This window comes from Bos indicus x Bos taurus, chromosome 3 (assembly GCF_003369695.1).
Source record: "Bos indicus x Bos taurus breed Angus x Brahman F1 hybrid chromosome 3, Bos_hybrid_MaternalHap_v2.0, whole genome shotgun sequence".
In the NCBI taxonomy this organism is placed as follows: Eukaryota; Metazoa; Chordata; class Mammalia; order Artiodactyla; family Bovidae; genus Bos; species Bos indicus x Bos taurus.
The window spans coordinates 55,784,085-55,796,762 of record NC_040078.1 but is presented as its reverse complement, the minus strand read 5'-3'; the positions used below and the strand labels follow the sequence as shown (position 1 = coordinate 55,796,762).

At 38.1% G+C, this 12,678-nt stretch overlaps 1 long non-coding RNA gene across 2 annotated transcripts in view; it reads right to left on the bottom strand.

Moving 5' to 3' along the window:
• LOC113889657 overlaps positions 1–12,678 on the bottom strand; it is a 449,340-nt gene that overhangs the window by 117,487 nt on the left and 319,175 nt on the right. For both annotated transcript variants that reach the window (XR_003510312.1, XR_003510313.1), the window contains exon 5: positions 730–802. This is a non-coding gene — a long non-coding RNA (uncharacterized LOC113889657). The remainder of the gene's footprint in view (positions 1–729; positions 803–12,678) is intronic.

Sequence of the window (12,678 nt, the reverse complement as noted above, 5' to 3'; positions counted from 1 at the left end):
AATGAAAAAATTTAAGAAAGACTAGAATATCACCATCTATTTCAACTGTCTCAGGGACTTAATTTAATAGGTGCTTATTTATATAAAATGAGTCTTCTAAACCTTAAGTACAAGTGGCATTTTCTGCTGTCTTAGGAAAAGATTTCAAAAATCTGTTTTCAAGTGACCAAAACTCTTAACATTATGAATGTGATAGCATTTGGAAATCAATGTGGGTTTCTCTATCAGTCTATTTAAATAGCTGACCATTTACTTGGTTATTTTCCTTAACTCTGAGCTTGGCTATTTTTTCTAATACTAAGCTTGTCAATGGCCTCATATTACTGAAGTAATATGAGGATTAGATGATAATATTTCTTGTTGGAATTTCATTCCTTAAAGGACTCAAGATTCTAATATAAATGATTATTAATTAAATGTGAAGATTAGGAAAAGTTCACAGTTAAGAATCTTCTTAAAAATTATTTTTAAAAGCCAGAGTTTTATGAGATTAAAAAAAAACACATTGTATAAAAGATTCTTTTTGTTAATTTGTTTTCCTTTAACAGGAGATCAGTGAAAAATCTGTTATTAACATTAATGAACATTGTAGTTCAATGTGTTCTTTGAAAAGGAGATGGAGAAAAATCTTGCCTTATTTTTTCTTTAAAATTGTAATAATTTTGAAATAATTCTGTCACCATGGGTCCTAAGTATGGATTTATAATAACTGAAGTTCCTATAACTCACCTTGAAGATTTCATCAGAGATGCTGTCAACTTCAAAGATTCTGTTTTCTATTGATTTCTCGTGTTGCCACACCCTATCAAAAAAAGTGAAGAGGGTAAAATTTGCTTTAGATTAGAAGTTCCAAGTTAGAGTTGCAAATACATATCTCAACAAGAGTCTTAGCTAAATAGATCTTCTGAAAGTCCTTCAATAAACACAAAACTATTCTTTAATATTCATAAATTTAGACCTCAATGTGTCCCTGAGCGTGAGAACTATAGAACATTGTGGGAAAACCAAATGAACCTGTATATTGTAGGAATTAGAGAATTGTTGGGTAGACATATACATATCTGACTATCCTACCATTTGTTCTTTATGTCCTAGGCTTTGCTTTGAAACTCTGTGTAGATAGTTCCATTTCTTTCACTTATAGTTTAAGCAATTTTAGAAAGCTTTAAAAGCCTTGTACTAACAGTCAATCAACTCTTAAAGTGCCTCGTCATTCTTGTCAAATCAGCCTTAATGTTTCTTGGCAGAAAATCCAATTGTTTCCGTAATGGTGGACTTAAAGAAACCCCAAGTTAATGCTGAGGAGGATTCTTCAATTTCTAAAAGAAAGACTGGTACAAATGCTTTAACTTGATTTGAGTGTTCAACCCTCAGTTGTTTGACAGTATAAATTCTGCTATGGCAGTCTGATATCATAGGCAGAGCACAGAAGTTAGGGACCAAAAATATCTTCCTTAGAATCACAGCTCTGCCATTTAATAGTGGTGGGTCTTTGGATATATTACATCACATTACTGAGTCTTAGTCACTATTATGGGATAAAAACACTTAATTTTTAGGGTTATTGTTGGCATTAAAAAGAAAAATGTTGTGAAAGTACTCTATATATTGCAAATCACTATACAACTGTCAGTCATAATTTCTGCCTTTAAGGATACATTGAATAGATACACTGAGCAAACATCCAATGGTAGACGTGGTAGAACACACACCACTATGAGCCAGTGTGTTAACATAATGACAGCATAGTCTCTACATTACAAGCAACCTATTTCTGTAAACTGCAGATGGAGGAAGAACTAGCTCCTACTCCCCTAGAAGGTTAATGTCTTTTTCCCCCCTTAATATAAAATATGTAGCAAGAAGATTACCTCATGAGCTTCTATTTTTATGCAGATGTAGAAGGAAAAGGAGTTGATAAACTAAGGGTTCACAATAAGAAGGGACCCTTTCCAGGAGAGATACCACTGCTAAGGAAAGTGGTTCCTGATATTCAGAAGTAGGACTTAGATGCATATTTTTGTAGAAGCAGGGTAAGGTGCAGTAAATGTAGCTGAAATAATATTTGCCATCATTGTTATACTTCTGGTTTCCAATGGTGTGCAGAAGAGGCTCTTATAAATAGCCTCCAAACCTAACCATCACACATGGCATTCTTTCTACAGGAAAATGTGTTTAAAATACAAACAGATAAGTTTAAATTAACATTTAGAGTTCAGCTCCACTCAAAGTTAGGAAGTGCTTGTACAATCAGTACTTTGGCCACCTCATGCAAAGAGTTTACTCTTTGGAAAAGACTCTGATGCTGGGAGGGATTGGGAGCAGGAGTAGAAGGGGACGACAGAGGATGAGATGGCTGGATGGCATCACTGACTCGATGGACGTGAGTCTGAGTGAACTCCAGGAGTTGGTGATGGACAGGGAGGCCTGGCGTGCTGCAATTCATGGGGTCACAAAGAGTTGGACACAACTGAGCGACTGAACTGACTGAACTGAACTGTACAACCAATTAAGTATAATTATATTGAAAATTCTACCAGGTTTAAATTTCCTGAGGATGGAATCAAAGACTTGCCTGCTAGTGAAATAATGGTGAGCAGCTGGCCCATGATGTGCTATTAAGAATCCTGGTTTCATGGAAACAGTCCCTGTCTGCTTTGGTGCACATCATCTTTCTCTGAGTTTTCCTATTACCTTATATTGTGCTTATCTGATGAAACTAGTGTTTTAATACAATATTCTACTTGCTTGAATAAGAGGAAGGGATAATTAAATTGACTTTTCCTTCTTCAATTACCAATGAGTCCATTCTTAAACCCCAGTGTTCTTTACAACCTGATGTGAATATTACTAAATAAATCACTTTTCAGAATTATTAATAAATTAATGACTATAGTCCAGATAATTTTATCATCTCAGCTTTTTCTATCATGCCAATAAATATTTGTGACTGATTGGTAGTATGAGGGTATAAAATGATTCTTATGAGTACTAATATTGTTGTGGCATATTTGCTGTTGTTCTGTGTTAGTCGCTCGGTTGTGTCCAACTCTTTGCAATCCCACGGACTGTAGCTCGCCAGGCTCCTCTGTCCATGGGATTCTCCAGGCAAGAATACTGGAGTGGGTTGTCATTCCCTTCTCCAGGGGTTCTTCCTGACCCAAGAATCCAACGCAGGTCTCCTACATTGCAGGCACATTCTTTACCATCTGAGCCATGAGGGAAGCCCAGCACTTACGTTATCACTTTATAAATACCTCTTTAGAGACCATTTCCTGAGTGTAGGGAATATGTTATTCACCTGTAATAATTACTATAGAATAATAATTATTTTATGATTACATAAGAGATATTGAGAGTCAAGAATTGTGCTCATGATGTTTTAGCTTCTTGACAATTTCACAAGTCTCATAAGCTGATCAGTTTTTTCATTCAGTGAATCATTTGAAGGGTAGTTGTGGTTTCTGTGCATCCATTGTGTGGACAGAAGACCCTGCATTAGTCATATCCTTCTACCTTATATTTAACAGTGATATCGTGAGTCTCTCACAGGAATTCTCAAGCCGTTGATTCTACTCTGATTGTTCCTAATAATAGGTCAGTTGCAGATCTGAGGAGACTGGTTGGACTCTCAACTCTACTCACTATCTACATAAATTTGAGAAAGTTACTTAACCTCTCGAGACCTCAGGTCTCACATCTGTAAAATGAGGATTGTTGTAATAAGACAACTTGTGTAAAAACCCTAGAGGGCACCTGCATATGGCTAGGGTGCTATGGCAAGAATCATGAAATGTTTTATCTGCCTGCTTCCCTCACCATTCTCATCCTTCTTCAATAGCTAAATTTGATGTAACCATGTTGGATATCATCCTCCTAATGGCTGTGATGATTCTACCAAGGGAGAAAATGTAAACATAAAAGTGGAAATTTCTAAAAACACAAATTAAATCACCTACTTTGAAAAGAATCTATAATTCCCAATACCTCATTCATTCATTTATTCACTTGAGAATATTTTACTGAATGTCTGACATATGCCAGAACTTAACTAGCTTTGAATACACAGTAATTAGTAAGACAATCTTCCTTACTCCCATAGGGCATTTAGTCTAGTGGCCTTCAAACTATGAAGACATCAAATGCCTGGGTTTATGTATAAAGCTGGAGAATAGTTTATATCTTCCAATCATGAAAGTATTTTATTGTTTCTTAACTAAGACAGAATTTCCATGTTGAATTGTTTCCCAGTAACATATTTTTAATTATCACAGTGTCTTGTACATAGTGGCTGCTGAAAGAAAAAAACACTTATTTAATTAATGAAATCTTAGGAAACTTGTATTTAACTTTAAAATGCCTATGAAGATACAACAACTCCAAAAAGACCTTAGAAATAGTCACTGAATGTTGACTGAGGAGCAAAGAATGTGAATTTTATGCATCATGCCAGCTCTCCTGCCTCCTCTAGGAAAAACAGACAGGTTGGATATCTAAATAAATAAAAATTTTTCACAGCTGGTGATTTGGGGTATTTAATTATGAGAGGAGAAAGAACTGCTTTTCCTACCAGAGAGGAACATGAATTGGTCTTACCCACTGAAAAGATTTTAAAAAGTATATTTTACTGAGAATAAGTTACACAAGAGAAAGGAAAAAATATCCACCCACTGGTACATGAGCATACTAAATATTCATTCCATTGAGCTTGCTGTCAACTTCCTCCTTTTGCTTCTGTGAAGAGACTTTGGGAGCCTTTCTATTTTGTTCTTTTGTAGCTAGGGTGGCTAATGGTGCTTCATTGAGTCTCACTGCACTTAAGATGTATCTGTATTTCTGCAGGAAGTGAAGAGGCTCTCACTGCATCAGATGATGAAGAATACCCTTGTTCCAACACCTACATGGCATTGTGCAATGCTCACTGAGGCAACACTAACTCCATCCTCTGCAATGGAACAATGGTAAAATTTGGGAGCTATATATGTACTTAGGATTTCTTAGTTGTTTGATCACATCAATGAAGGGATATGCAATCAATCTACCCCTAAGACAGTGAGTGGTATTGGCCATAACTCATTACTCCGTCAAGGATTTGGCATTTCAATCGATGGGAAATGATGTGTGATCATTCTAATTTATTATACATCATTTCCCATCAATCGACAAGCTGAAGCCTTGACATAATAAGTACTTACAGACACTGTCAATCATTCTTGGTTTAAATACCTCCCAGTGCTGCCTCTTGGGATATCCTCAAATAGTCATGAAAATAGGATGTACCCCCAAATCTCAAAATGCAATGACTTCATCCAGCAGAAGAAGACTTTGAGATGACCTCTTGCTGGTTAATTCCATCAGCAAGTACTTAAAGGCTGGACCATCCACCAAGCTAAAGGGGATGAAATTGATGAATATTTTCATTACCCATGATTTTCTGCCCAACAAGTCCAAATGCAATTCAAAGCATGGTGGTGTTACCAGAATCATAGGGGTACACATCTGTCTTTGGAAAATGCCAATCTACTCAACCTACTTCATCTCAAAAAAATTGCTATTTCCTGAGTGCTTTTTGGAATAATGTCAAAGCACATTTATTTTCCTGCCTTTTGGCACTGTGGGTAATGACATCACAAGAGAGCAGATCACTAAATAGTATCAAGAAAAGAGATCTCATGAATTGCCAGTCCTTTTAAATACCACAAAGGATGAGAACTGTCTGGTTTGAATAGTTCTAATTGTTTGAAGCTGAATTCTCATGAAAATAACATAAAATAATCCTCAAGTGCATGTGCTAAAGTAACAATGCCCAAAGTCATGATTTTGGACATGGCATGTTGCATATGGTTTTCATGGTGACTCCAAAAACTGCCTGCTGCTTCATATAAGCACTTTTTGGTAATTTTGAAAATATATTATGGCATTTTCAATCTACTTTGTGATGATTTTCAGAAACAAAAACATATTGCCATGAGAATTTGCATATATAGTAGGAGGAGAATTTTTATTTTCACCAGGAGAAAAAGGGAACATTTTCTGAAGAAAGGAGGGTGATGTACTCTAGAACTGACACACATGGCAACATTCTTGTGAGGACAGAAAGAAAAACACGGCATTTGGGCAGGAAAAAGTTTCGTTGCCTGTGAATATCTCCATTAAAATAGCTTGGAAAAGAAGGAAGTCAAGCTGCAAAGGACTTTTCAATCTTAATAAATTTTTTAAAAGGGGGAAAGAAAAGGAATAAACTCTACATGATATTTTTTCACCAGCAACATTTGCGGCATCAGCTTTTTCAAATTTTTTTAAGAATCCAGCTGTGGAAGTCTGATCATTGTGGAGAAAGTCTAGCACAGTGCTTTGCATGCGGTGTGTGAGTATGACCTAGAAGTCAGTTCAGAGATGCTAAACCATCACCAAGAAAGTCTGATTCCACCCTGTACGAGGACCCAGTCAGTACCCAAGAGATCAAAAATGACAAACTAATACAATGGATAGACTCCCTCTATCCATTAGTCTAGTTAATAGACTCCCTCTCAATGGGTTTCAAAGCATTCATTAGCTCTTTGAATCTTCACAATCTGCCTTAGCCAATAACTTTCTAATCTTGGGGGTGAATGCCCTCCTCAGTCTTCCCAGCACCAATGTTTCCTCTTTGCTTCCTCATCAGGAATCAGTGGGTCTTGGCAGAACCAGGGCTTGCTGGGGAGCCAGCTGGCTCTGTTAGCTCTTCATATGCTCTGGGGCTTATCCAGACTAATGGAGTAACACAGTTCATTATGCACCTTCCTCCTTTACCCCCTCTGAAGAAGTTCCAGGGTATACCAGGTTTAGGGTAGGAGGCATCGTTGCCATGGAAGCTGCCAAAAGGAGCTGCCAATATCCTATGGAGGAGCTGAGGGATATCAATACTTGTAATAAAATGTACCCTGACCTCAGAAGAGGCTTAGAAGGGAACCCAAGGATGCGGGAAGTCTAGTGTTAGGGCCTAATTCTACCTGAGTCTATATTAGTAGGGCACCAGAAACCATCACTTAAAGGGCAAGCCCTTTACACATATTAACTTATTTATTTCTTTCTATAAATATATATAAAAACAATGCTAGATATTGGTATTGTTATTGTGCCTGTTTTTTTTTTTCATGAAGTAACAGAAACAGGGATTACATAGTCAAAATAACTTGCCTAGAATCATGTGGCATGTGTAACAGCTGCCATTGCAACCTGAGTTTCAGTAAGACCATCTTCTTACCTGTATTATTGTTGTTGTTCTTTAGCTGCTAAGTTGTGTACAACTCTTTGCAGTGCCATCGACTGTAGCCCGCCAGGCTCCTCTGTCCATGGGATTTTCCAGGCAAGAATACTGGAGTGGGTTGCCATTTCCTTCTCCAGGGGATCTTTCCAACCCAGGAATCAAACCCATGTCTCCTGCTTGGCAGGCAGATTCTTTACCACTGAGCCACCTGGGAAGCCCTCTTACTTATATAGTACAATCTTTAAGAAAGGAGAGAGTTGACATTCAATTCAAAGACAAAGAGGAAAGCAAGTCAAGGAGGCATTTTTATGCATGGAAAGGGGAACAGGCAAGAAAAGAGGAGGGAAATGGCAAACACCTAAGTGATCAAGAGAAGCTTCCAAATATGGTACAAGTGCATAAAATTATAAACTAAAAGAGCATAAGGGTGTCCTTATGATAATTAAGACTTTTTTTTATATAAATATCTATTTCAAGAGAAGAAAAGGTATAAACATGCAAAAACATTTTAGAGAAAAGTTGATTTCAAAAAAAGGGAAGCTTTTTTCAAAAATCTGATGCAGAATCAATCACAGTCCTCACCACTCCATAAGAAATGAGGCCCCTGCTTCAGAACCCTTGCTAACAAAAGAAACAATGCAGAGAGTGAATGCTCACACATGATGTCTGAGTTAGATGCGATTTGAAAAGCTTGAGTAATAAACTCCTGAAAAATGGGGTTTGGTAATGAGCAAGCCTTTAACTATATAGACATGTTGCCAGGTACCACTTTAATAAACTATTACAAATGATCGATGCAAAGGTGTTTCCAACAGCTGTTTATGCAATGTGGCTGGAAGAATTCTTCCCTAAAGAAACTGTTAGTGGAAAAATTGGCTATGCATGGTTGTGATGTCAAATCCATACATAACAAACTTTCTCCTGTCAATCAACAATCTTGCCATAAATTAATCCATTTATAACAGGCTTTTTTGAATTGACAACGTTGATGTGAATAATAAAAAGGACTCTTTAAGGAACATGAACTCAGAATGGCTTTTTGCAACTCTTTAACACATAGGGAGAAGTGGCAAAGCCTTGTGACTTTTAATTTATATTGAAAAATGTTGGCAGCAGCTCCAAACACCAAAGTAGCTATCCAAAGACATCTGAATACAACAAAGCCAGGGTGACCTCTAACGTTCAACTTACAGAGGTTAAGCAGGATCAGTACATATACAATGATGGAAACAAATGCCAGAGCATTTCTCTTGACTGCCTGAGACACAAAGATCAATGTAGATGAGGTTGTTATGTAAAAATATTCTTGTTTTCATTCTGTCCAATAGGGTATTGCCCCACCAGAGCCTCATGTAGGAAAGTGTGCCTGTGTCGTTACCAGCATCATATCAGGTGCATGAAGCAGACACTTCCATCCTGATTTAGGGTTCTGTTGCCCTGCCCTTTGACCTTGCTTTGATCTTACTTTTCACTCATCTTGTTTCTCAAACTCAGTTAACTCTGCTTTCTGATGTTGTTTCAAAGAAGTCCAGTTTACAAAAATCACAGGGTTGTAAAGAATGTCTCCATGATATCAGATATGTGCTCAGTGTCCCAAATTAAACAATACCTAAAGCAAGAGTTGGGTTCTTAGACAGCTAGAGATGAAATGTCATAATCCCTTCAGGGATCTCTAATCCAACATTTCTGAGTTTATCTTCATGTAGTACAATGGCCCTTCCTACCATCACTACAGTGAAAATTTGACTATTTCTCGTGTCTAAATTCAACATGTTTTTTCTGGCTAACTAACACATATTTCTGGAACCAGGGTTTCCTTTCTCCGAAGTTCTTTTAGCATATATAACATTTCTGTCCTCTTCAATCCTCTTCTACCCTCCACTTAGTCAATCTGATCAAAAAGTAGATATGAATACATGACTATAAGCAGACATGAAAGGCAAAATTATGTAACACATTAATAAGATTTTTGCAATGTATTAGGAGTATCTGGTTGATTTATATTTTGTTTTCCTGCACTGGATAAGAACCACTGCTTTAAATTCTCCACACTTTACCCTATTTCATCTGCTCTTAAAGAGAGAAGCCAATTCTGCTGCTGCTAAGTCACTTCAGTCGTGCCCGACTCTGTACAACCCCATAGATGGCAGCCCACTAGGCTCCCCCATCCCTGGGATTCTCCAGGCAAGAACACTGGAGTGGGTTGCCATTTCCTTCTCCAATGCATGAAAGTGAAAAGTGAAAGTGAAGTCACTCAGTCGTGTCCGACTCTTCGTGACACCATGGACTGGAGCTCACCAGGCTCCTCCGTCCATGGGATTTTCCAGGCAAGTATACTGGAGTGGGTTGCCATTGCCTTCTCCAAGCCAATCCTAGACCCTATCCAAACATCTCTTTTCACAGGTGCTGTGTTAAGAAAGATTACTCTGAGATTATCCTTTGTTCTTGCTTTGCCCACCAATTGGCACGCTAGCTGAACTGCTCACCTGCTTCCAGTTGATCACACCCCTTTGCCTGGTGAGTCTTTACAGGCATAGTCACACAGAAAACCAGTGTCTAGGCCTATCCATTTATTTCTTAGATGCTTGAGTTTTTGCCACTAATTTTCAATCTCTTAACTTTCCCTCATGTGTTCACTTTGTCAAGAGCATATAGTACTAAAACTATTTTCCAGTGTAGCCTCACCCAACTAAGCCATACATGCCTCTGTAGAGTGCATTTTCTCAATTCCACCATCAGGGCCATTGATGAAAATGACTAAGTCTGATCACAGGGAGGGTGTAACAGACAATAGATTTTAAGATGGAATATAAAACACTAAATTTTGAAAGACAATGAAACATTCTAAATGCATCCCTTCTCCCTTTATCTATCACAGTGTGTTTTATACCTTGCAGACTCTTGCGTTTGTTCAGTAAGTAAGTGAATGGACAAATAAATAATTGGTCCAATGGAAACTTCTGCTGGGCAGGGAACATACATTCCCAACCTCAATGCATTAGCTTTAAGTTTAAATTTACTCAGATTAAGTTTCTATAATGTGGACAAATATTTCCATTTAAATATCTCAACCTACCCTATGAAATTCTTTTAAGGATCTTCTTCAATATATCAATACTATTAACACAACTATAACTATTTCTGTAGTGCTACCAAAGGCCGAAATGCTAGTATATTCAGAGACAATTACAGCCATACCATTCAAAGCAGATAAAGCAAATCTGTGCCTACTTTTAAGAAATGCATTTGTTCAAAATGTGGGGAGCCCTTTACACATTAATGTTGAAGATGTAATAACATGCTCATCCTCAGTATCTCAATTATTCATTTGAAGTTATTGCCCAAACCAGTATATTGCTCTCAACTTGTTTGAAGTTAAATGTTACCTACTATTCTTCTCCTTCCTTCTTTCCTTCAATATTCACTGAGCACTTAATGTGCAGACACAAAGAGAATACGTGATCCTGCTCAAAGCCAGATGTTCCTGGCTACAGCACTCCAATGAGACTGTAATGGCAGGATAAAGGAGGCACAAGTAACAAACAAGATTTCTTTTATATTCCTTCACAAACATGTATTCAGGGCCAGGCACTGTCCTGTCAGTGTTCTATCAGTGTCAAAAATACCTAAAAACAAACAAAAGTCCCTACCATCATAGGGCCCATTGAAGCAAACAAGTCCTATATTTTATTTTACTGATTCTGAACTGGTTCAATTCAGTTCAGTCAATTTAGTCACTCAGTCATATCCGACTATTTGCAAACCCATGGATTGCAGCACACCAGGCCTCCCTGTCCATCAGCAACTCCCAGAGCTTGCTCAAACTCATGTCCATCAAATTGGTGATGCCATCCAACCATCTCATCCTCTGTCATTCCCTTCTCTTCCTGCCTTCAATCTTTCCTAGCATCAGGGTCTTTTGCAATGAGTCAGTTCTTCCCAGCAGGTGGCCAAAGCATTGGAGCTTCAGCTTCAGCCTCAGTCCTTCCAATGAATAATCAGGACTGATTTCCTTTAGGACTGACTGGTTGGATCTCCTTGAAGTCCAAGGGACTCTTAAGAGTCTTCTCCAACACCACAATTCAAAAACATCAATTCTTCACTGCTTAGATTTCTTTATGGTCCAACTCTCACATCCATACATGGCTACTGGGTAAACTGTAGCTTTGACTACATGGACCTTTTTCAGCAAAGCAATGTCTCTGCTTTTTAATATGCTGTCTAGGTTTGTCATAGCTTTTCTTCCAAAGAGCAAGTGTCTTTTAATTTCACGGCTGCAGTCACCATCTGCAGTGATTTTGGAGCCCAAGAAAATAAAGTCTGTCACTGTTTCCATTGTTTCCCCATCTATTTGCCATGAAGTTATGGGACTAGATGCCGTGATCTTAGTTTTTTGAACCTTGAGTTTTAAGCCAGCTTTTTCACTCTCCTCTTCTATGGCTCAGCTGGTAAAGAATCCACCTGCAATGCAGGAGACCTGGGTTGGATCCCTGGGTTGGGAAGATCCCCTGGAGAAGGGAAAGGCTGCCTACTCCAGTATTCTGGCCTGGAGAATTCCACGGACTTTATAGTCTATGGGATCACAAAGAATCAGATACAGCTGAGTGACTTTCACTCACTCACTCATGAACTGATTCAGATAATGAAAAAGATGAAAGAAAGGACAAAGAAAGCATGTCCAAAAGAGAAACATGAGACAGGCAGTCAGGGAAATGGGCCTGACTTAGGTTAAGAAAATCAGAGGTTTCTTCAGTCACCTATTTTCTCTCTTCCCTGCCAGGTTAAATTCTGGACGCTCCATTACCACCCAGTCATGAGCAGTTTCTCTGCAGGAAACCTAACAATCTGAAACAGGCTAAGTTTACCATTTGTAGATATCTAAAACTTCCCTTCAAATCCCTAAAATATGGAGAGCTCATTGCCTATAGATCAACTGTTATCCTTTAAAAATCCATGAATAATGAAGAATAACAACAGTAATCCAGGTAATTATATATCTCCCCTGCTCTCAAGTCCACCACAGTTCTTTAGTAGGGGTGTTGGAAAAAAAGTTGTCTCTACTCTTGTAGTTTCTTCTGTCTAGCTGAATAATTAAATTGACATGATACAGATAAATAGCTAAAAAACAAATTTAATTACATATATATGGGGAACTAGAATACAAGAGTTTCCAAAGGCGGTTGGATAAAATGAGATATATTTGTCCTCTTGGACTAAGTAGAAGGAGATAGGGGTTTGGGACTTCAAGGAAAGAAAGACAATCACAGGAAGATGGAAAAGAGCAAATGCTTGGTCAACAGATATTTGCTAGACCATGCAGAGACAATGAGTGACAGAAAGTTTTTGGTCTCCAGGGCCTGCCAAGGTGCCTCGACCACACCTAGCCCAGATTCTGTGTAAACATCTCAGAGGACTGTCCTCCTCCTAGT